This window comes from Pleurodeles waltl, chromosome 9 (genome assembly GCF_031143425.1).
Source record: "Pleurodeles waltl isolate 20211129_DDA chromosome 9, aPleWal1.hap1.20221129, whole genome shotgun sequence".
Lineage (NCBI taxonomy): Eukaryota > Metazoa > Chordata > Amphibia > Caudata > Salamandridae > Pleurodeles > Pleurodeles waltl.
The window spans coordinates 1,160,856,711-1,160,882,956 of NC_090448.1; positions in this window are offsets into that span (position 1 = coordinate 1,160,856,711).

Consider the following 26,246-nt stretch of genomic DNA (forward strand, 5'->3'; position numbering starts at 1 on the left):
CCACTCTGACAACTCTGCCTCATCGTTCGACAATGTGAAGGAACTGCGATTGGTGGTCTAGTGTTCGGGTGAAACAGCACTGCCCCATACTTCACTACACTGGAGATGTATTTCCGGACACGCGGATTCCGGCCTATTCAAACATGGACCGGGATGGGATGAAAATTGTTCAGTGGCCCGCATTGGGGAACAAGCAGGTGTATCAGAAGGCATTTCCTCTAGACCGGTGGTTCCCGACCTTTTGACTTCTGTGGACCCCATTTTATCATTACTGGAACACAGGGACCCCCACAGAATCATATTTGGTATCCGGGGACCCACCATTAAGTGGTCACTGGAAGCTGGGGACCCCAGCCTAAACATCATTAATGATTTGAAGCACAAAACAATACAAAAAATGCACAAACAAGCGTTCATGAAGCACATACACAAATGATAACACATTTTATTCAATTTACAAACAAATATAAATAAAATAAATCATGTTAATATGAAGGTTAGATCTTTTCTAAATTCAATTGAAGCCACACATCGTCCATACTATATTCTGTTTATGCACCTGCACGGCTCCCACAAAACATTCTGATGATACTAATTTAATTGTAAGCCTCCATTTTCAAATTCCTTGCCACTTACAGTACATTTTAAAATGTTCAATTGTACATTTAGCCACTTTGTTTAAACACACTTTATTAATCTGTTAATATTATTTACTTTTCAAAGCAGTCATGGACCCCCTGGAGGAGGCTACATGGACCCCCAGGGGTTCGTTGACCCCCAGGGATCCCCGGACCACAGGTTGGGAACCACTGCTCTAGATAAAGTACTTCGGTGCTTGTGGGCCCTACTTACTATAGTGGATAACACTTCCATTACTCCTGAATAGGCCATGTTTCTGTTTCTCTTAGGGGGTGATTTATCGATCTCCACAGTCTGATCATTGGAGCTTTGGCACTGAGTATTTGGAATTACAAAACCCAAGGGAGATCTCTAGACAATTAAGACCTTTCAGCTACACTTTTGACTTCCTGATCAAGGCATACAAAAATATGTTAATCTGAAATATATGTTAAGTTGTCTGGTTTCTGTGTGTTTGCCTGTCTTCATTTCATTCAGCTTTTTAAAATTGATAAAGAAATGAGCAGAGATGTTCATCAGTATAACCACTAGCATTGTATATATTTTAGGGATAGGACCCTCTTCAACTCACTTATGACCAAAACTAAAAGAAAATGAGGGCCTGTCAACTAGTTGTCTTCAAATGCTTCAGGATTTTTTTTATTTTCCGTTAAATTGTCGTAATGACTTTACCCATTGGGGCACAGTGACTATTGTAGTCGACATGAAAATATTGGTCCCATACATGAAGGATGTGTACACATACTAGAATGCACATTGTTTTGTAATAAAAGGCATTCCTAATTTCACAAAGTGTGTGACTACAGAGGGATGCCTCCTCAATGCCACTGGCAATATTCTGGACCCACCCATATCTTAGGGTAAGTGCTGAATATATGTATGTGTGCTGAGGAACAAGATGGCATGCCCAGGTGTGCAGTGCTGTTGGTGTGTTTTTTGTACTTATTTCACAGTATAAGTTGCTAGCAAATGATGGCATGTTCATCAATGGGAAGGAGGTGACATGCGTGGCAAGCTTTTTGAACCCCACGCTGGGTTGGTGAGTTATTTATCATATACTTATATAATGTATAAGCATTTTGTTCCTACTATCCCTGCAGGTTTTGATCACATGGCTTTTAGCAGTATTCAGTATGAGAACATTAGGCCTCATGATTGCTGCATGGAATAAATGTATAAATAGGCAGAGGATATAGTGGCCCTGAAGAAGGTCATATATCCACTGGCTTTTTTAGATAGTCGAAACATGTTCGCATTGGAAAAGGGCTAGATGAACCATAGTTATTTTACCATAGGCTCAACATATCTTTTTTTATTCAAACTAAAAGTATGCAATAATGAAGAGAAATCATTTGGTTTACCTTTAAGTATTTTTATTACATATCTGGATCCCTACAATTAATCCAACAATCATTTATAAGACCTACCAGTCCTGGATGAGTCTGCCTAGGTGGTATTTACCTCCCGAGGTATGAGGAACAACCAATGATGAAGCATTCCACAACAAGTTGTGGGTGAGGTGTTCTCCTCAAAATCTTTTGGATTCCTGTAGATTCAGTAGGACATTCTCTTACATAACCTAAACTTCTGTAGTGATTTAATCTTTTCAATTAACCAACCTACCATAGGCAGGGCCTTGCACACACACTGGCTCAGGGCTAAGATACCCTCAAAGGTGATAGTGTAATTTACTAGTACACATAACATAGCTACCTCCATTTCATTAGACTCCATCTTGTATGTGCGGCCAGCCGACATCCTGATACAATAATTTTATGACCACTACATCATATACTATTTTCCAATGTGCCTGGCTTTTAAGCATACCCACATCTCGGATAATGTAATTTTGTGCATTTATAATTATCGTATTTGTATATCTGTACCTTATGCAATGAACCATTTCTTGTCACAAGCTACTCGTCGTTTATGTCTTTGGCCCCCTGGAACTGCAGAAGGGTCTCGATTCTTGTAGGTTCTGCCTTGACCAAGGTAAGGGCGGCCCTTTCTGGTAGCCACGGTGCTGCCGACGAAGTAACGCCAAAAAAGCAGTCAGTGCTCTCCAGAAGGAGTCCCAGAGGAAAAAACCCCAAAGGGAAAAACCTCTAAAGCAAGAACTCCCTGGAACAAAAAGAAGCAAAAAGGTGAGTCTTCCAAACAGGAAAAAAAAATTCTGGAAGAAGCTGGTACAGGCGAGGTAAATAACTGTAGAAAAATAAGCAGGAGCGAAGATCACCGCCAAAGGAAGTGTTGCAGCGCAAGGAGAACAAGAATCAATCACCTTATATACCCAAGAACAGGAAATGACCAACAGGAAGTAGAAAGTCACCATACTGGATTGGGAAAGAAACATAGGAACATATAGAGAAAATACGCCATTTTGAAAAAGGGTCCTAAGGCATACAGGGAAAAAGAAGGCAAGCTGGGAAAAAGAAAGAACACGTTGCTGAATGTACACATAAAAACACGAGGAAAAGAAGAAAAAGTAGAGAAAAGAAGAAAAAAGGACAGGCTCACCAGGTAAGTGAGGGGTAGGAGAGAAGGTGCCCAAGTAAATATGGAGGGCGTGCCGCGCCCAAGACTCGCGGTCCCATGCCCAATTTGGGGCCTTGGGCGGGAAAGTAAAGCAGAGAAGGGGCACGGCACGCCCGGCCGCTCTGAACCGCAGCCACATTACTATTGTAAAGCACTCTAGCACTTTTGGGTACTGTCCCTGCCATATAAAAACATGTAAATAAATAAATAACTGGATCAGTTCTAACTACTACTGTGAGCAGGGCTTAGCCAAAGTCCATGCCTAGTTTGCAGAACTCACTGATACCAGTTAGGGATAAGCAAACTTTTAACTCTTTCCACAAAGTTGGTAAAGTGTGCCCTTTGTGTAGGTGCAAGAATTTCCCTGATTTCACATGAGGCATAGTTTAGCTACTTTGATTCAATTTCTCTGTAGGTGGAGGCCCTGTCCAAAAAGGGTTGGGTATCCAACTGCGGGAATGTAGGTCCTGCGCACAAAGGGTGGAGTGACTGGCCCTGGGGATCTGGCTCTCTAGTGGGAGAGTTTTTTTCCTCACAACTCCTCAGGGTTGTTCGCAACTTTGAGTGATTTTGAGGAAATGATGGAATATCCATGCACCGTTCACTCCCCACCAGTCCCACCTTAAGGAGTGGGAGTTAGGGCAGGAGGAGGGAATGCAGCTACTTTCCATACTTAAACCCTCCACCAGAAGTCCCACCATAAAGCCGGGTAAGGGACAGGACTCGTGAAACGCAGAGGCTGGAGAGAATGTTGCTGCTGAGTGGCAGTGACCTCCTTGAAACCCCTTGTGGCACTGAGGACACTTTCCCTGACTTTGCGAGACATATTTTATTGCTTTTTTAAACCTCATCAACTTCACACATTACAAAGCTGATGAAGCTTAAAAGGGTGTGAATCCCTTGACTTCAGCCCTTCACAAGGCCCTTGTACCAGTGCAGAGTTAGAATTAGTGTGATTGTCAGGGTTTGGGCCAGGCTAGCTGTCAGGGTTGATATTATCATAGCACTTAATGCCAAAGCATTAAATTGCAGCAAATCTGATTCAGTTTGAGAGTCCTGCGACTAAATTTAGCCTTTGTAGGGAAAAAAGTATTTCCGCTCCTCTGGGGTGTTTTGTGCCCCGACACTTATGGATGCGCAACATGTAATTTCACAGCCTGGAGTTTGCAAGTCAATATACAGATTTTTAGCTCTTATAAACGAGTGAGATTGACAGATTCACGTTCTGTCAGACAGCTATACATGTTTTTTTTAAATAAATGTATGTGTATAGGTAAAAATAAACTGGATGTATTGACATAAAAAAAGCATTTGCAATGCAATGGGTCTCGCATTTGCCCGACTTAGAGCCATGAGCGTTGCAAAGTCCTAACCAGACTTTTAATGCCATATAAAATGAAAAGTAATACAGTTTTACATAAGCGAGCCAATTTAAAGCGCCACGCCATGAGCGTGAAGGAGCACACAAAATGAAACATAAGTTCACTAGCAGTCAAACGTATCGGCAAATGTGCAGCAAGAACGTGCTGCGAAGGAAATAAAAAGAAAAAGTAGTCCAGAAACCATGCTGAATACATAGAGCTTCGTATGTTTTCAGTAGCTGGCCAGTGCGCTCGAGGAGGGCGAAACACCGGAAAATGCATGAATACGTATTCATGCCTTTCACAAATAAAATCAAGCGATTTTTAAAAAGCAAGCACACAAACTAACAAAACTGATGGATGTGCGGTGGGCGTGGTTAAAAGCCCACAGAGAGATTACAGAAGGCTAGAGCGCTTGCGCACTCGACCCTAAAAAGCAACAAGACGGAAGTACTCTGTGTCTCCACGTCAAGATTGGTGTTGTACCACCCAGTGTGTTTTTGTTTTTGTTTTTTGGGGGATATTCTTGGGTCACACTCCAAAGCTATGCTGTGGAAACACAGATCGCAAACACACATTTTGTGCCCCCTCTATATGTTTTCTCATTAATTAGATTAAGAGGCTCACTATAAACTTGGCGGGTTACCCCTCCGACAGCCGCGCTGACGGTTGACCGCCAGCACGGTGAAGCCCCCGCCGGCCCTATAATGATTTTCCCGCTCTGTGAAAACAGTGTTTCTGCGCGCCGCCCAGCGGGAAACAGGGCCTTTACATTGACGCCAGCTCCCAATGGAGCCGGCGCAAATGTGGCAGTGCGGCCGGTGCAGCGGCATCTGTCACGCATTCCACTGCCCATAATTCGGGCAGGGAAATGCGCAACGGGGCTGTGCATGGGGGCTCCTGCACTGCACATGCCAAATGCATGGGCAGTGCAGGGGCCCCGCATGGGGGGCCCAGAGTCACCCATTCCACCAACCTTTCCCTGGCAGTGTAAACCGCCGGGAAAATGCTGGTGGAATGGGACTCATAACACGCAGGGCAGCGATGCTTGCGGTGCTGCCCTGTTGAATCTGAAACGCCACCACCGCCAGGCTGCCTGGTGGCGGGAGCCTGGTGGTGGCAGCGTTTCCACTTTGGCGTTTTTGCCACGCCATAATAAGGCGGGCGGACTGCCACTACTGCAGCAGTCCGCCCGCCACCATGAGTTTGGAGGTCTATGGACCACCAGATTCATAATGAGGATGTAAGTTCTTCGAGGAGTTAATGTGTCTGCATGAATATGTTTACACATATTTTATGAAACAAGGCCAAAGTTATTATTGATTAAAAAGAATTCTCAACGACCACCCATGTGTTCTAGAACTACAATGTTGCTATTGTTAAGTCCTCTATAAAATGCCCCCCCCCCCTTTTCTTTCCACCATCACCCCCGAGTGTTATTAGATCATAACCCTCTTCTTATGATGGTAGCCTGTACTGATTCCCACTTGCAGGCTGCCAGTCTCGATGCTAGATGGCCCACTGTTCCGTCTGCCAGTATCTAAACACATTGAGACCTTTTTCAGGATAATGTAGGAACCTCCTTTTCCCCTTTGGTAGAATGGGAACCTTTAAAGTTTGTCACAAGGGGCTTGTGCATTAAAGCCACAGTAGATGTCTGCATGGTGCTCATACGGGATATCCAACAAGCTGAATTGATCCTGTCGGGGCTGGAACGAGCAGTGTTGCTCTCCCCTGACAGAGTGGATGAGTTGAGAGAAGCATGAGCTAAGTACTTTGACACTGTTGAAATGTTTCGCTGCCATGACTGTGCCGCCTATCTGGTTGGAACCCACAAAGAAAGGAGACCAGTTTAGTCACTTACTGCATGCTTGGTTTCCTCTCGCTTGCCGGATTCTACCCCACTGAGTATCTCTTTCCCCTCTAGGAGCATGGACCACACCCAGACGTCTATCAACACTGTCTTTCACAGTTACAGGGACTCACAGGATGCTCCACTGATACTGCCAGATGACCAGTTTGATTGTTTTCTTGCCCAACTTCTACTTTTTCATCTAACACCAGAGGCTCGAATGTCCCTCGACACGCCCATTACATCACCAGAGATTCTCCTGATCCTAAAGGACCTCCCACTAGGAAAGGCCCAGGGTACGGGAGACCCACCGGCTGAATTTTACACCAAGTTTGTCCAGCAATTGGCACCTCAATTATTGACACTTTACAAAGCCACCTTTGCTAAGGCCTCCCTTCCCCCACCTCTTAGTACTGCACTCATCTCTATAAAATTGAAGCCCCACAAGGATCCAGTGGACTTGGTGTTGTATTGCTTGTTCTTTATTTTTAATACTGACTATAACGTTTTAACCAAATTACTCACATGTCTTCTATTACCGGACCTACCAGACTTAATTCATGAAGAACCAGGCAGGCTTTATGTTAGGTTGGAACACCATTCTCAGTCTTCTCAGGCTGTGCCCTATTAATAGTGAATCAGCAACTTCTTTTCCCAACACTGTCTGCATTTCATTGGATTTGGAGAAAGCCTTTGATTTCCTGCATTGAAACTATATGCACAAAGTGCATGGATTATTAGGGATAGGTCCGTATTGGTGGAAATGGATACAAATTCCTTACTCTGCCTCATCGGCTCAGATTAAGAGTGGGTAGGGCATCTCGGCACCATGGCCCACAGGTGGAGTCACCCAGTAGGGTTGTTCCCTATCACCGCTATTATTCGCCTTGGTCATGGAACATTATGCAGGGTGTTTCTGAGTTTACTTCCCAATCGGGCCTCTGGGTGAATTGGGCTAGATCCTGTATCTTTCCTTTACACCACAATGGCAGACACATCACCCCCTGTTGGACCCTGGGGTAAAATTAGCAACAACTAAATTTTGATACTTGGGTATCAACATAAATCATACGCCTAGGTATCTACGCATAGCAACATGGGTACAACAATGTGAACACTCAGAACGCAAAGAACATGTTGGTTTCCCTACCCCTCTTGGTAATTGGTTGGGTGGCTCTAGTGAAAATGGTTGTGCTTCCCCGATTCCTTTATTATTTTACTAACACCAAGACACTTCCTTTGTCACTTTAATTTGGGGGGTCAGGAGGGCGTAGGGTATCACTTGCTACACTGAAACTCCCGGTGGATTCAGGAGGGCTGCCCCTCCCTAATTTTGAGAGTTACTACTTAGACACACAATGGCAGTAGACAACCTGCTGCCTCACTGGTCATTCCCTAAATGAAACGGGGCATTCAGTGGCTGACTATAGGGACAGTGTGTTGAATTATCTTTTATTTCCTTCTGCTCGTCTGCCTCCCTGAGCCACAAGCCTCTTCCATCTGGCAAAGGCCTGTTTGGCCAGAACCAGTAAGTAAACGGGTACACCAAAGCCTTTTGCTCCTGCTGTTCCCTTGCTAGTTCTGCTCTGACCACAGGGGCACTTGTGGGTGGGACATCTATGACTCTGTTACACAGCTGGACTCTCTACCACTGGTCATCTCTTCCATAATGATGAGGCAATTGATTGTCATACACCAGTGGCAGACAGCGATATCTCGCCCGGTCAATTTGTTGCGTAAGAACATATCCTACACTCCTTTCATACCTTCTTTCATGCACGACTTTGAATACCCCGACATGCGAGGTGCACCAGACACTATACAGGGCAGGAACATGGGGGGAACAAATCTGGTGGCTTCATAGAGCATTTCAGCAACGGTTGACAGGTCTCGATTACATCTTCGAACCACATGGGACGTCGATCTTGCCAGATCTTTTCATGACACTGAATGGGCCAAGATACTAGAATACCCAGTATAGTATCCTTAGGGGTTTGTTTCAAGTACGTTCAGTTCAATGTTTTGAATAGAGCCTACCTCACCCCGGCTCAGATTGATGGAATGTTTCCTGGTTCCAGGGCATCCTGTCCCCGGTGCTGTCTCCATATGTTATGGTCCTGCCCCCTGCTACATACCTACTGGTCTCGATGGCTACAACAGCTAGGCACTTTAATAGCGCCTCCAAGCCTAACTCCCCAGATGTGGTGCTTGTGGGATTATTAGCTCGTCCCAAACTAGAGAGGATTGCACTTAAATTCTTGGCGCTTGTGCTGATTTTAGCAAAACATACCATTGCTACACATTGGGAACTACCTATGGCTCCCTCCCTGGTGACCTGGGCTGTGGCCTCTTAGGGTCGAGCAGAAGGTACATTGCATCACAGGGGAGAGCTAGAGGGCCTCAGGACATATTTCATTGCCCAGACTTGGGCTTTGATCCTGGAGAAATTCAAAGCCATCACCAAAGATGACACCCACCCTGGCATATAGATAAAGACATTGTTAACCATGATTGACAAATGATGTGGACGGTTTGGGACCTAATGCAGGGAAGATCTTGTTTAGATAGGCTTAAGGGGATAAGGGACTCAGGGCCAGATGTAGCAAGCAGTTTTGCCCATTCTGTGTCTATGGGGAAAATGTGTTCGTACATATGGCCCTCAGTTACCTGCTGGAGTGCCGATGCTCTGCGGTTCAGATCTATGGCTCAGACGCTAGTGGAGGGGGGGGTGGGTAAGTTACGAGTTTGTTGCTTTGGTTTACATTGAGCAGGAGGTCAAGATTAAAGAAAAAAGTAACCGTACATTGCAACAATGATGACTCGATGCTTAAACAAGCAGTGGACACTATGTAAACGTGGGATGTGTCAACAGCTACATGGCCATCTTTTGAGCCTATCTCTGTATCCGTGCCATACCTTGAACTGCAATAAAACAATAGACAAACAAAAACTTCAACTAATTGTAGAAGGTACATATTGTAGTTGGAACAGTGCAAAGGTACTTTCAACCCACTGTCTTTGCAGCACAGCTATAAATGAATGTAGCCAGAAGCTCTATTTCCATTGAAAGCAAACACTTTCGGCTCATAGATCCTATGTTCTTAGGGCAAAGGTCATGCCTTTGGCACCTTCTTCTACCCTAAAGTTGTTATTCTTTCAACTAGGAAGAACTTTCCCATTTCGTTGGGCTCTGATAGATAAGATCCACTCACTAAGGAGCCAACATCCCATTCTCCAGTAAAAGCCCTGCAGCTCAAAGAGGGTTTTTAGACATTGTTGTACTTTCGATGGTATGAGACCTCTCACTAGGTCCATGGAAGACCTGTTGGTAAAAACACAGGGGCATATATACGGGAACAGGGCAGCGCAGCTACAGTGAAAGGGCAGGAATGCACCATATTTATCAAATACAGCGCAAGCCTGTCCTTTCCCCCTTCGTTGGTGCCAATATGGCTGCCTATCACCAACGCTGGCACCCTTGCACCATTATGCAAGGGTGTCCGATTTGATTGCACAATTGTTTTGTGCAGGAAGGGGCACCTTCCTACACAAAACAATCCTGAGAGGTGTTTTCCTGTGCTCCATAATGAACACATAGAAAGAGGAAGAAACGGGGAGAAATAAGCCTAGTAAGTTGTGTGGGAACACCCATGCAACACCCATGGAATGCCTTCCTAGGACAGAGTAAGGCAATGCAGCGATTTTCGCAGCATTGCATTAATCAGTATTTGTGAAGCCATTCAAAGCCAGGCGGAGTGGCTTTACGTTGCTTCATTAATATGACTTGGAGCTTTGCATCGTGCATGTACCATGTTGCATGGTGCAAGCATGACACAAGGCCCTCGTAAATATGTCCCACGGTTTCCAGTGATTGGTCAAATTATGATGAAGGCAGAGAGAAGTTTTTTATCCAGGAGGCAGGTAACAAGTGTAAAGCCGGTATGCCCATATGTCTGCTCAAACCTCCTCTCTAGATGCTCAGGTCCCTTCAAATGTTCAATGTGTTTTACTCCTTGCGGTAACATCTGAAGGGTTAGGAGATACAACACTCAAACATCAGTAGGTCCAGATGTGTCTGTCTTTCACTCAAGCAGCAGAAAGGAGTTGTCTCGGTGACCTTAGAACAGATGTTGGATGGATGTTGACATTGGTGGTGTCACACATGTGGTAGGTTGAGGACCTACAGTCCTCCAGGCCAACCCGAAGGAACTGTGAGTGTCAAACACAACCTGGAACCCATGGTATCCCAGGTGATGAATTTATAGTGCAGAACCACCTTACCTCTCTCTTGTGGATTGTGGAGTCTCCCAGGACTCTTGCTGTCCCCAGACTTGCTCTCTGATCATGTCCATCACCTGGGAGCCCTGATGCAGGGATAATGACAATTACAAGGTCACTTAGCAGAAAGTGAGAGCACCATTCAAAATGAATTCTAAGTGACCAATGTGCTCCTGCAAAAGAGATGTTTAGAAAATCTGATAAAGACGTAAACACTATACCTTAGTTATAAATACTTTGCCCATTGCCACAAGTATATTATAAGTATTTTTGCATGAGACAATTCATAACTTGTTCTTTTTACTTTCTTTCATTTTAAGGTGGTAATTTAGGTTTCCGAGGAATGGGACCCACGAGAAGGTATCTCAGTGCGGATATCTGAGCTGGTAACATAAACATAGTACTCAACAGATGAGCAGAACTATAATTAATATCAGACAAATTACATTGCAATATTGTGTCTGTAGGCAAACACGCGGTGGGTTGAAGCGTGTGGAGAAAATTATGCTGTAATATGAATTAATACAATGTGAGGGTTCGGAAGGATGACTCTGTTTAACTAGAAAAAATAATGAAGACACCTTATCATTTTCCAATTTAGAAAACCGTTTAAGGGAGAGTTCTTGCCATGTGTAATTAGTAGGAAAACACTATGAATATTAATAGAATTACTTTCACAAGCCCTCGAAGGAAGTAATGAGTATTAGCCGTGTTTAATTGTAATTAATTGTTCAATAAAGACAGATCTGTGATGAGGAAATAGATGTTCTTTTTCTTTTTTGAGAAGGTTGGACCGAGGCTGTATCTGCCCCCCTTGCCCGGTAGAGCAGGTCATGCTCTGAGATGCTGCCTGCACGCTCATGTCCTCCCCTCACTGCCTGCACGCTCATGTTCTCCCCTCACTGCCTGCACGCTCATGTTCTCCCCTCACTGCCTGCACGCTCATGTTCTCCTCTGTACTGCCTGCACGCTCATGTCCTCCCCTCACTGCCTGCACGCTCATGTTCTCCCCTCACTGCCTGCACGCTCATGTTCTCCCCTGCACTGTCTGCACGCTCATGTTCTCCCCTGCACTGTCTGCACGCTCATGTCCTCCCCTCACTGTCTGCACGCTCATGTTCTCCCCTCACTGCCTGCACGCTCATGTTCTCCCCTCACTGCCTGCACGCTCATGTTCTCCTCTGTACTGCCTGCACGCTCATGTCCTCCCCTCCCTGCCTGCACGCTCATGTTCTCCCCTCACTGCCTGCACGCTCATGTTCTCCCCTGCACTGTCTGCACGCTCATGTCCTCCCCTCACTGCCTGCACGCTCATGTTCTCCCCTCACTGCCTGCACGCTCATGTTCTCCCCTGCACTGTCTGCACGCTCATGTTCTCCCCTGCACTGTCTGCACGCTCATGTCCTCCCCTCACTGTCTGCACGCTCATGTTCTCCCCTCACTGCCTGCACGCTCATGTTCTCCCCTCACTGCCTGCACGCTCATGTTCTCCTCTGTACTGCCTGCACGCTCATGTCCTCCCCTCCCTGCCTGCACGCTCATGTTCTCCCCTCACTGCCTGCACGCTCATGTTCTCCCCTGCACTGTCTGCACGCTCATGTCCTCCCCTCACTGCCTGCACGCTCATGTTCTCCCCTCACTGCCTGCACGCTCATGTTCTCCCCTGCACTGTCTGCACGCTCATGTTCTCCTCTGTACTGCCTGCACGCTCATGTCCTCCCCTCACTGCCTGCACGCTCATGTTCTCCCCTCACTGCCTGCACGCTCATGTTCTCCCCTGCACTGTCTGCACGCTCATGTCCTCCCCTCACTGCCTGCACGCTCATGTTCTCCCCTCACTGTCTGCACGCTCATGTTCTCCCCTGCACTGTCTGCACGCTCATGTCCTCCCCTCACTGCCTGCACGCTCATGTTCTCCTCTGTACTGCCTGCACGCTCATGTCCTCCCCTCACTGTCTGCACGCTCATGTTCTCCCCTCACTGCCTGCACGCTCATGTTCTCCCCTGCACTGTCTGCACGCTCATGTTCTCCCCTGCACTGTCTGCACGCTCATGTCCTCCCCTCACTGTCTGCACGCTCATGTTCTCCCCTCACTGCCTGCACGCTCATGTTCTCCCCTGCACTGTCTGCACGCTCATGTCCTCCCCTCACTGCCTGCACGCTCATGTTCTCCCCTGCACTGTCTGCACGCTCATGTCCTCCCCTCACTGCCTGCACGCTCATGTTCTCCCCTCACTGCCTGCACGCTCATGTTCTCCCCTCACTGCCTGCACGCTCATGTTCTCCTCTGTACTGCCTGCACGCTCATGTCCTCCCCTCCCTGCCTGCACGCTCATGTTCTCCCCTCACTGCCTGCACGCTCATGTCCTCCCCTCACTGTCTGCACGCTCATGTTCTCCCCTCACTGCCTGCACGCTCATGTTCTCCCCTGCACTGTCTGCACGCTCATGTCCTCCCCTCACTGCCTGCACGCTCATGTTCTCCCCTCACTGTCTGCACGCTCATGTTCTCCCCTGCACTGTCTGCACGCTCATGTCCTCCCCTCACTGCCTGCACGCTCATGTTCTCCTCTGTACTGCCTGCACGCTCATGTCCTCCCCTCACTGTCTGCACGCTCATGTTCTCCCCTCACTGCCTGCACGCTCATGTTCTCCCCTGCACTGTCTGCACGCTCATGTCCTCCCCTCACTGCCTGCACGCTCATGTTCTCCCCTCACTGTCTGCACGCTCATGTTCTCCCCTGCACTGTCTGCACGCTCATGTCCTCCCCTCACTGCCTGCACGCTCATGTTCTCCCCTCACTGTCTGCACACTCTCTACTCCGCCTGCTTTGCTAGTCCCTGTCTGTACTCACTCACTCACTGCACGGTGCTCACCCAACTCACTGCACTTCAGTTCTCCCAACTGGCTGCACAACTCTTCTCTCCCACTCAGTCTGTACAGCGCTTCGCTCCCACTCACTGTCTGGAGAGCTTCCCCAACACAATGTCTTCACAATCACAGCCCTTCTCCCTACACAATGTCTTCACAATCACAGCCCTTCTCCCAACACAATGTCTTCACAATCACAAGCCCTTCTCCCTACACAATGTCTTCACAATCACAGCCCTTCTCCCAACACAATGTCTTCACAATCACAAGCCCTTCTCCCTACACAATGTCTTCACAATCACAGCCCTTCTCCCAACACAATGTGTTCACAACCGCAGCCCTTCTCCCTACACAGTCTTCACAATCACAGCTCTTCTCCCAGCTCACTGTCTTCACAGCCCTTCTCCCAATTCTTTGTCTTCACAACCCTTCTCCCAACTCACTATTTTCACAGCACTGCTCCCAACTCACTCTTCCCCCACTTTCTGTTGGCACAGTGCATGTCCCTCAGTCCCTGAATACTAAGGGGGTCATTCCGACCCTGGCGGTCCATGACCGCCAGGGCCGGGGACCGTGGAAGCACCGCCAACAGGCTGGCGGTGCTTCCTGGCCAATTCTGACCGCGGCGCTAAAGCCGCGGTCAGAAAAGGGGAACCGGCGGTTTCCCGCCGGTTTTCCCCTGGCCAAAGGAATCCTCCATGGCGGCGCTGCAAGCAGCGCCGCCATGGGGATTCCGACCCCCTTCCCGCCAGCCTGTTCCTGGCGGTTTACACCACCAGGAAGAGGCTGGCGGTAACGGGTGTCGAGGGGCCCCTGGGGGCCCCTGCACTGCCCATGCCACTGGCATGGGCAGTGCAGGTGCCCCCTAACAGGGCCCCATAAAGATTTTCAGTGTCTGCTTGGCGGACACTGAAAATCGCGACGGGTGCCACTGCACCCGTCGCACCGCAGCAAATCCGCCGGCTCCATTCGGAGCCGGCTTCATCTTTCCTGGGGCTTTCCCGCTGGGCCGGCGGGCGATCTTTTGCAGATCGCCCGCCGGCCCAGCGGGAAAGTCGGAATGTCCCCCGTGGTCATCTGACCGCGGGGCGGTGTTTGGGTGGTTTCCGCCCGGCGGGTGGCGCCCGCCGCCCGCCGGGGTCGGAATGACCCCCTAAGTCCCCCCCTCACTGTCCAGACACTGTTTCTCACTGACTCACTGCACAATGCATCACCCACTCTCAGTGTGTTTGCAGGGCTTTCTCGCAGTCACTGTCTGCACAGTGCTTCTGTCCTCCCACTGTTGCAGCTCACCTCATTCACTGTGTGCCCAGCTCTTCCTCATCATTCACCCACATCACTGACTACCTTTATGTAGTGCTTACCCGGCGTTTCTCCCTCGCTCAGTCACACTCAGTGGCTGCACTGCCCACCTCCCCCAGGAACACCTGTATGGAGCGGAAAACAGCGTAAACCACGACTCCAAAACCACGAGGAGCGTAGTCCACGAGAGCGGAACAACGTTTTCGTGAACAACGACCCTATTTTTCTCTGCCTTAGCCACGCATGTGCTGGACAATGAACATGCGTGGTTAAGGCAGAGGAAAACAGACTCAGGATCGGGAGAGGACGCGGTCACGTAAATGGGGCTGGGGTACAGTAGTTTTTGTTTTTTAGGGACGGGGTGGGGGGTCGGGGTAGTTTTAGGTGTTAATGGCGGGGGTAGAGGTAGTTTTAGGGGCAGGAGTGAGGGGTTGGGGTAGTTTAAGTTTTAGGGGCGGGGTCGGGGTAGTTTTAGGTTTTAGGGGCCAGGTGGGGTCGCAGTAGTAATTTTTGTTTTTAGGGGTGGGGGTGGGGGGTCGAGGTAGTTTTAGGTTTTTTAGGGGCGGGGAGTGGGGTCGCTGTAGTTTTAGGGGCGGAAGCGGGGGGTCAGGGTAATTTTAGTTTTATGGGGCGGGGTGGGGGGTCAGGGTAGTTTTAGGTTTTAGGGGTGGGGGTTGGGGTAGTTTTAGGTTTTAGGCACGGGGTGGGGGGTCGGGGTAGTTTAAGTTTTAGGGGTGGGGTGGGGGTTGGGTAGTTTAAGTTTTAGGGGTGGGGTGGGGGGTCGGGGTAGTTTTAGGTTTTAGGGGCCAGGTGGGGTCGCAGTAGTTTTAGGGGCAGGGGTGGGGGTCAGGGTAATTTTTGTTTTTAGGGGTGGGGGTGGGGGGTCGAGGTAGTTTTAGGTTTTTTAGGGGCGGGGAGTGGGGTCGCTGTAGTTTTAGGGGCGGAAGCGGGGGGTCAGGGTAATTTTAGTTTTATGGGGCGGGGTGGGGGGTCAGGGTGGTTTTAGGTTTTAGGGGTGGGGGTTGGGGTAGTTTTAGGTTTTAGGCACGGGGTGGGGGGTCGGGGTAGTTTAAGTTTTAGGGGTGGGGTGGGGGTTGGGTAGTTTAAGTTTTAGGGGTGGGGTGGGGGGTCGGGGTAGTTTTAGGTTTTAGGGGCCAGGTGGGGTCGCAGTAGTTTTAGGGGCAGGGGTGGGGGTCAGGGTAATATTTGTTTTTAGGGGTGGGGGGGTCGAGGTAGTTTTAGGTTTTTTAGGGGCGGGGAGTGAGGTCGCTGTAGTTTTAGGGGCGGAAGCGGGGGGTCAGGGTAATTTTAGTTTTATGGGGTGGGGTGGGGGGTCAGGGTAGTTTTAGGTTTTAGGGGTGGGGGTTGGGGTAGTTTTAGGTTTTAGGCACGGGGTGGAGGGTCGGGGTAGTTTAAGTTTTAGGGGTGGGGTGGGGGGTCGGGGTAGTTTTAGGTTTTAGGGGCCAGGTGGGGTCGCAGTAGTTTTAGGGGCAGGGGTGGGGGTCAGGGTAATTTTTGTTTTTAGGGGTGGGGGTGGGGGGTCGAGGGAGTTTTAGATTTTTTAGGGGCGGGGAGTGGGGTCGCTGTAGTTTTAGGGGCGGAAGCGGGGGGTCAGGGTAATTTTAGTTTTATGGGGCGGGGTGGGGGGTCAGGGTGGTTTTAGATTTTAGGGGTGGGGGTTGGGGTAGTTTTAGGTTTTAGGCACGGGGTGGGGGGTCGGGGTAGTTTAAGTTTTAGGGGTGGGGTGGGGGTTGGGTAGTTTAAGTTTTAGGGGTGGGGTGGGGGGTCGGGGTAGTTTTAGGTTTTAGGGGCCAGGTGGGGTCGCAGTAGTTTTAGGGGCAGGGGTGGGGGTCAGGGTAATATTTGTTTTTAGGGGTGGGGGGGTCGAGGTAGTTTTAGGTTTTTTAGGGGCGGGGAGTGAGGTCGCTGTAGTTTTAGGGGCGGAAGCGGGGGTCAGGGTAATTTTAGTTTTATGGGGCGGGGTCAGGGTAGTTTTAGGTTTTAGGGTTGGGGGTTGGGGTAGTTTTAGGTTTTAGGCACGGGGTGGGGGGTCGGGGTAGTTTAAGTTTTAGGGGTGGGGTGGGGGGTCGGGGTAGTTTTAGGTTTTAGGGGCCAGGTGGGGTCGCAGTAGTTTTAGGGGCAGGGGTGGGGGTCAGGGTAATTTTTGTTTTTAGGGGTGGGGGTGGGGGGTCGAGGTAGTTTTAGTTTTTTTATGGGTGGGGAGTGGGGTCGCTGTAGTTTTAGGGGCGGAAGCGGGGGGTCAGGGTAATTTTAGTTTTATGGGGCGGGTGGGGGGTCAGGGTAGTTTTAGGTTTTAGGGGTGGGGGTTGGGGTAGTTTTAGGTTTTAGGCACGGGGTGGGGGGTCGGGTAGTTTAAGTTTTAGGGGTGGGGGGTCGGGTAGTTTTCGTTTTTTGGGGGGGTGACAGTACTTTTAGGGGCGGGGTGGGGGGGTCAGAGGGCGCATGCTAGAACAATGCATGCCGTTCCACACATGCATTTACCAGGCATGCCTTTACAATGAAAAATCATTGTTAAGGCATTCGTGGTAAAGGCATTATTGGAGCAACGCAGTCGTTGTTCTGACCGCATTGTTCAACCATTTGTTGTTTCCTGCATTAGTTGTTCCGTCATATATTCGTATGGAGCTTGTCCCTCATGTGCCCATAGGCACTAGTTGCACTGTTGCTCCCTCATGTAATATTTGACGGGTGCTTCTCCCTTGCAGCCACTCTCACTAGCTGCACTATAACTTCCCCATCTAATGCCTGAAGATGCTTATCGCTAATGCATGCTAACTCACACTTTTGCACTGTACGCAGCCATGTAGTGCCTGCGTGGTGCTTTTCCCTCCCTCACTCACACTGTCTGCACTGTATCTCCCTCGGGTAGTGCCTGCATGGTGCTTCTCCCTTATGCACCCAGGCACACTGGCTCCATTGTAGTCTCCCATGTAGTGCCTACATGGTGCTGCACTCTCCCCCACTCCCACTCACAGGCTGGCTGCACTGTACACCCCTATGTAGCGTAGCGCTGCCTTGCATTACTTTGCCTCGGGTAGGCATTACAGGGGTGGAGCATTGGTGTTCCTGGGCTTCCACCCACGTATTTTGACCCAAACCCAGATTTACAAAAACGTGTGAACCAGGGTTCCTGACAACATTGTTTGTCTACCCGAAAGATGCGTAACAAGGAGAAATATTTTAATTTCTTCTTGTTAATCTCTCTATCCATGTGTGCTGCATTCTGCAACACACAGAAGAGGAATATGCCTCTAATGGTTGCTTTTGTGCCATAACATAGGCATCCTTGCACCATGGTACCATGCACTTTTACCTGCCTGTGTTTGCTCTAGGCAGCCTCAGGTGGACCAGGAAGGACACAGAGGAAGTTTAACAGCTCCATAGCTTGGAAAATACGCTACTGTTCAGCTCTCTCCCATCCACACAAGGTGGTGAACCAAGTTTCCTTACTGTGCTGGGTTGCATGCACATTTAGTAATTATGGCCCTTTCGAGTGTGTGAACCCCTTCCACAGAGCTGTTTGCACGCAAAACTCAGACTCACACGTACAGATAGCTCTATCATGAGTGGAAGGTATTCCAAAAAGATGACTTTTAACTCCAAACCAGTTACTCCTGAGTAATGTTACTGTATGGTGGAATGATTTTGTGCATTAGAAAATCCTACCCAAAGGGAGGGCTTTTTGAGGGCAGGGTTCCCTGTAATGTATAGGAATGCCCACGAACTTGGGGATTGTTGGGTGGTCTGAAAGTTCTCTGATCCAGTAAATAGATGTGGACTTGCTCATGCCAGAGGTAGGAATAAATCCCTTTTCATAGTGGTAATGGAAAAGACTCCTCCTCACCCCCAAAAAATGGTGGAGGTTCCTGGAAGGTGTTCCTTCATGGGAAAAATATTTTCCCTGTGGACAGGACAATGTTTCTATAGAAAAAAACGTTTTTTGACTTGCCTATATCATTGGCACCATTTGACAAATCTTCATGAAATTTGTGCATGGAAAGTTTTGGGGTGATCCGTTAAGTGGGGGCCAAGAAAAAGAGGGGGTCAAAAAAGTTGTATTATATTAATTCCCATCATACCTTTAGACACAATCACAGCCTGAACCGCTGGACAGAATTACACCACGTTTGGCAGAAAGCTAGCTTTCGGTTCGCAGATTGTGTTTTCGCTTATTTGGTGTAAATCCGTCCACTGGTTTTGGAGATATTATAGGAAAATAAATTTGTATATCTCTGGCCACAAATAAATCACAAATTTTAATGAATGCACACCTGAATAGACGTACTGTAATTGGCTGGCAACAACCTGACTAGGAAGTTGCAGCTGCCATTTTATGTTATCAGAGAGGGCCCTCAGGGCTGAAAATAGGAATGATAAGTGGTATAAAGGGTCAGGGTGGAGGTGCCCTGACTGCAGGGTTGTGATATGGGGGTGTTTTAGGGTCAAATTATGGGTTTAAAACGACTTTTCTTCCTCATGCGCAATATCCTCAAATATTCGAGGATATTCAAGGATATAGAAAAAAAGCATTCACAGACTAATTCATACACTAATTCATCCACTAATACCTGCACTCAGAGACTCATGCACCAACTCACAAACCCACTCAGACACTCATGCACCCACTCAGACCCACTTATAGACTCACACACCCACTTTCAGACCCACTCAAACACTCACACACCCACTCACAGATCCATTGACAGAGACAGGCCCTGTGGCTAATCCCTGCTGCGCACGGTCAAAGGCCGTATGTGGCACAGGGTTCGAGGGTTATAACGGCTTAGAGAAGGCCCTGCGGCCCATCCCTGCTGCATACGGCTAAAGGCTGTGCGCAGTGGTGGTTGGATTAAAATCTAGTAATTAAAATTAATTTACATTCAAAAACATATATTTTCACTGAAAAAAGCAAAGGTTACAGAGCCGTTATAGTTAGGTTCTGCATTTACTTGTTCAAAAACATAGAAATTCAGCAGTTATAATTAGGGTTATTTCAAGTAACTATAACTTGCACCTTCGCCATGTACACAGCTAATTACCCCACATATTATATTATTGATGACATCTTCTATGGCCTCTTTTATATTAGCACTGCAACATTTGCAGTAAAATTATTGGTAAGAAAACTGCTCATTGCAAGGGAGAGAGTTATAGTTACCTTATAAGGGTGTGAGGTATAGCTTCCTGCGTGGCAGGGGTTGGCCGGAGGGCCTGTTCTGCAGCCAGGCCTGCAGCCAACCCGCCTACAAACTCCCAACCCTGTGCCATGCAGCGGGTGTTGCCTTCGGCCATACGAGGCTAGGTTGGCTGCAGGGCCTGGCATAGTTTGTCCTGGGGAGCTGGCGGTCCCCAGGGTGCAGTGGGCCGACATGGCACCCAGCTTTTTTTATTTTAGGAGCTCGCATGTTCCCGGGAACTGGCCCAACCAAGGGCAAAATTAAAAACAATTGTGGGATACCGTGTTTGCTTTGTTTCAAATTCGCTGCAAAATTTGCACATATTCACAAATTTCACTGTGAATTTAAAAAAATGCCTTTTTGCCTTGGGGTTGGGTTGCTGAAGCTGAGTCTCAAAATGGCTGGCAACACTTCCTGGCTAAAGTGTTGGCAGCCAATGGGATATCAGCACCGGGACAGTTGGATCCACGGATTCTCCAAGTCCCTAGATATCTATATTGTTTAACCTTTAATATCTATAAACTACTGGATGGATTTACACCAATGCACAATCTGCGCACCAAGATCAGGCTTCCTGCCAAATTTGGTGTAATTCCATTCAGCGGTTCGGGATGTGGGCTTGTCTAAAAACCCTATGGGAAAATGAATTGGGATAACAGGTTTCTCGTTCCCCGCTTGACGGATCACCCTGAAACACTCAAGACAGCAGCTGAACCAACTGTCGTATTAGTTTTGAAAATTTTGTGAAGATTCGTCAAGCGGTGCTAAAGTTATTGTCAAAACAAAAAATACTTTTCCTATGAAACTAGATCCTAACTATAACTATGTAATGCTGACTGCCAGTAGGTAACATATATATATATATATATATATATATATATATATATATATATATATATATATATATATATATATCAGAAGAAAACCCCGACTTATCGAGGCTCATGTGCGGTGGTCTTGACATGGGATCGGGAATCCCATCAATATTAAAGCAATATATCTCACCCAATTAGGACAAGAAATCAAGACACAAAAACGGACTGTTCCAAAATATATTAAAGGAAAGAAAATTCGTCCTCCTCCCAATGCGTTTCAGCCGTAGCCTTGTTCACGGATGGGGGAATACTACATACAACAGACATAAATACAAATACATAGACACAAAAGAAGGACTTAAATCAACATACAAATGTATATCCAAGTACAAGAATGAGCACCATCTTGTAACGGTTACATAAACCATAGTATCAAAAGTATATCCATACTATAATGTAGTTACCTTAAATATATACAACTGCTGCAAGTTACATGTTCAATTCCTCAATTATTAACTGTGTAACCTTAGATATTGTACTTGACAATCCTACTATATTTCATATCTCTAACAAATTTAAATATGGTGAAATCACAAACCCCCACATAAAACTTCCTATCAAAAATTAGAACCAATAGTTTTTTTGCAAAGCTAATACATGAATATCAAAAAAAGAGCTCGAAAAGAAAACAAAAAATCCAGTAAATGGCCATTTAACTGCCAAGATGAGTATTCATCTCTTCACTTAAATTTAACCCATTGGGAGACAGAGTCATAAATTTAATGATGTATTTTGATTCAAGAACCCGTAACATCTTCTGTCTATCACCACCTCGTGAATTCAGTTTGATCTGGTCACAGACCAGATACGTAAGTTGTTTTTCATCACCTTGATGTACTTCATGAAAGTGTCGTGCTACAGGGTAATTGCGGTCAAAATTACGTATGGCTCTTACATGCTCCAGCATTCTCTTTTTTGCTTTATGGATTGTACTGCCCACATATATTTTATTATGTGACCAGATCAAACTGAATTCACGAGGTGGTGATAGACAGAAGATGTTACGGGTTCTTGAATCAAAATACATCATGTCAAACAACTGGCAGTGAGGGAGAGCCATCAAACAGCTCTCCCTCACTGTGAGCGGAGTATTCCTCTATTTCCCTACCTGCAGAGATGCAAGCAGGGAAACAGAGCAAACATTGCGCTCACAGCGAGGGAGCTGCTTTAGCCCCTCTTTGTGATGGCTATGCGGGCTCCCACAGGAGGTGGGGACCCAGCTGGGACTGCGGGCCCTTCAGGTTCTCCTGCAGTCCCCACCATTGTGACTTGGTGCCCTGGGGGCACCCAGGTGACATGACCGGGCCCTGATGGATGGGGTCCCTGGGGCAAAGATTGGCCTGGGGAGGTGGGGTGCACAGCCCCCCACCCCCAAAATAATTAAATATTTGGGCTGGGCCCTGGTGGATGGGGTCTCCAGGGCTGATATTGGCCTGAGGAGAGGGGGCCATGGCGGGTTTGGTTGATATAGGGGTTGGGCACAAGGCCCGGCCGCAGGCCAGGCCCTGCGGCCAACATCCACTGCACACAGCCTTTGGCGGCCGTGCGCAGCGTTGGGTGGTTATAGGGGTTGGCTGTATACATTCTTTTATATCATGGCTTGATTCACATGTTCTACAGTTATCTGAAAATACTATTAACTTTCATCACTTCTATGTGAGTTTTTGTTTTTGTTTTTTTAGACTGATTTTATTGAGTTTCGCATAAGCACTGAGCAAGTAGAATGAATCAGGATGAACCATGTTTAGGAAACCCCACCCTTCGCTCTCATATGTAGTTATCTGTACAGCACAAAGTTCAAGGGAGAGCAGGAGAGGTTTAGTGGAAACTAAAGTCAGTAAGCCACCTGAGACTTTTTGGCAACCGTCAACACAAAGTGCAACAAAGCCTTCTACAACAGACCTCTTCTACAGTCAAATTTCTTAGAACAATAGATTATGGAACTGGTTTAGTGCTAGCCCCTGATTATCTTCTTTGATTATTCAATCAAATCCATGAACCTTTCAGTTCACCAACTTAAGGTTGCAAGAGAGCACTTCATAATATTTGACATTCTGACACAGTGAGAGCAGCGAACAACCATATTGGGTAAAATATAATGATTTGGACATGAATTCTTGGATGGGGCCCTTATTCCCTCACTTTTAACTTCATATCTTATTAACATACAAAGGTTAGTTTGATTAGAAGGGAAACGATCATTTATTTGCTTTTCTTGTCATTGACTGAGAGTGCATTGACTACCCTGAAAAGATTCATATCAGATACTGTTGTGCATTATTTCCTAATAAATGATTTCAACTTCGCTTGATATTGTTATTGTTTAATTAAGACTAGAGTGTCAGTTTTATTTCTATACCAATTGCATTGATAGAGCCTGATGCTTTTATAATCCTACTCTTTATGAATGAAGAGAAAAGAGAGATTTTTGTTAGCTTTCTTCCATTTGTAGTAGTGACTAACCCCATAGATCTGAAATCCTTTGAGCTTTTTTCTGCAATATCCAGAATTCGATTAAATAACAAGAGGCTTTTTGGATCTGTTCAGTGGGCGGAGTTTCTTCACTTTTTTACCTCTGTGAGAGATATTGAAATATAGATCCAGGTCTTCATCATTATTATCTTCAATATTATCTTTCTTCCAGTAGTCATAATCTCAATGTCCCCGGATTCAATTACTCTGAAATCTACGTATATGATATCCCCTCTAACCACTCAATTTCTTTCCTTTTTGGCATAATTTTTCCTGGCGTAGATACTACAATTTTTGCTATTCATATCTTTTCTCAGGACATATCTCTGCTTAGCAAATCGACATTCTAAAATATGCAACAAAAAAATTATTTGATCATATGTGCTGGTTTAGGATGTGGTGCCTACTTCTTATATATGCAACAATAACAATGTCATTTAAGAAATGTTTAAATTAATCTCAGCTACTTGCAATCGCTCACGTCGCATTACAGTCCATAATTTTTTGCCCACCATGCATCTCTAGACAAAGACCTGCCTTATGGAAATAAGTATCAACCTAGCCCCTCCTGGGAACAGTCTGTCCCAAACTGCCATATGAGGCACCCTCCAGAAGGGACCACAAGCATTCCTAAATTGGTTTCGACCTACTTAGGTCTCATCAGTGAGGTACTGTTTGAGTCTTTTGACACAATGAGCACAAGCCCTATATCTAGGCATACCGGTCACACTTAGACATAAACTTCAGCAGCAATAAGGTAATGGACGCAATGCTTGAACAAATCTGAGGCAGTGGCAATCACATGGACAAAATTACAGTCCCTTGTTTTTAACCCACCATGCTGCTCTAGACAAATGCCCACCTTATGCAATACAACACTGGCCCATCTCCTCATGGGAACAGCCCATCCCAAGTTGCCAGTTGAATCCCCATCCAGAAGAGACCACAAGCAACTGAAGACCGGTTTCAGACTTTTATTTATGAGCTGTTAGTCTTGCTAGTGGCACTTTATAGAATTTCTAATGTTTTCCTGTTTTTGAGCTGTGTGGAGAGAGTGATCTTATTGGATGATAATTTTATGGGTGCATGGTTATACAGTCTCCTTCTTAACAGCAAAAATCTAAACAAGGAAAAGAGGACAGGTAAGTCCCCTTTGGATTGGGACAAGATAAAAAAATGTATTAAAGGGACTGATTGCTTCCTGTTAATTGATGGTTAGATTACATTATCTATTACATTTACGTTGGCAACTTGTCTGCTCCAATCACGCGAAGCAGCGCTGTTCCTCTCCCCATATATGTTTTTAATAACTTGATGACTGATCTTGTGTTTTAAAAATGTTTGTTAACAAAATTCCGAATCGATTTGGCTAAAGGTGGGCGGGGCAGGTTTTTGTACTGGGAACCTCTATTGCTGCGATGGAGCTTTGGCTAGTACCCTTTCCGTTAAAGTTTACTCAGTTTTCTTCGCAAGTTGCTTCCTTTTTCCGTTGTTTTCTTTTCGTGTAATCTACGAGGGGGTATGTTATTTATTTCTTGATTTCTCTAGATTTAATCCAGTTTCAATCATAATGGGATTGGTATATGCCATGGTAGAGATCAAATAGTAATCTTCTTTCCCCAATTTAAAACATACCTGGAAGTGCCATCACCAGCTATATAGGCTGGCAGGGAGAAAGGCCCGCATTCTGCTGTGATTTTACTGAGTTTAGTTTATAGTCAGTCTGTTATGATGACCTCTGGCTTTTCTCGTTCTCCTACCTGACGTACTGGTTCTGCCTAGAGTTCAGTGGACCCTTTCCCCCAGGCCCTTCCGCACGCCCAACCAGTCTCAGACTTCTTGAGGCTGGGAGGACCGTAGTGGCCCTGGGTCCAGGCAAACAAGTTGGCGAAGAAGTAGCCTCTAGTGTACTCTTACTTGGCACTTGGAAGGTGCAGAATCATCTGGTCATAAAGATCTCATTGGGATGTAGGGACACAGGAAGTCACTAAGACCGGAAGACTATTGCCCATAAAAATGATCTGGACATCTTCAGACCATGGCCATTCAGGTCATGCACAGCTTGGTAGACCTTTGTAGAGACTGTTGCAATAATCCAGTCTCCAAAGAACACATGCAGCATCCACAGTCAGGTAGATTTTTTAAGCAACGTAGCAGAACCTTTCAAAAAAGGCAACAGGTGGAAACTGGTCCTAGATATTCATTGATCCGTGCATTCAGTGAGAGTTTTCGTTCAATAATCCCTCCTTTTCCACAGAGCAGCTATGCTGGGAAGTGATTCTGCAATGGAAGGAAAGTCCTCGGAGAGACTTCATCTCAGAAATAATCTTGTATGATGTCTGTTGAACCAAAAGGACAAATACTTGAGGTTTGCGTCTCCTCGTGAATTGATTTTCACCCAAAATGGAGTCGGTCGCACATGCCTGATATGGGAGCAGTGCATCCTTTCTAAATTAAAGATCTGAGCCTACTGTCCCCCAGATAGCTATAGAGACCAATATCTCTTGAGTACTTCACTGCAAAGAACAGCAAAAGGGAGGCAGAGAGTTCTCTGTTCTGGTTCCACCCTTGTGGACAAAAACTTCCTCATTCATTAAGGGGGAAAGAAAACAGCTGTACTTTTTGGAAAGCCTTACAGACGGATCGATTCACAGATATATTTTGATGCTTTGATACCCTCTGTTGTGTCCTGGCCCTAAACCCACATGTAGCGTAAAGGATGACATAGGCACATGGTTATATTATGGTAGATAACTGGCCACGAGCAGGAGCATTTGGGCTGTTTTATTGGCAGGGTCACCTGACCGGTGACACCTGTGTTGGATGGGCGTGGGGCGGGTGTAAAGGCCAGCCCTTCAGGAA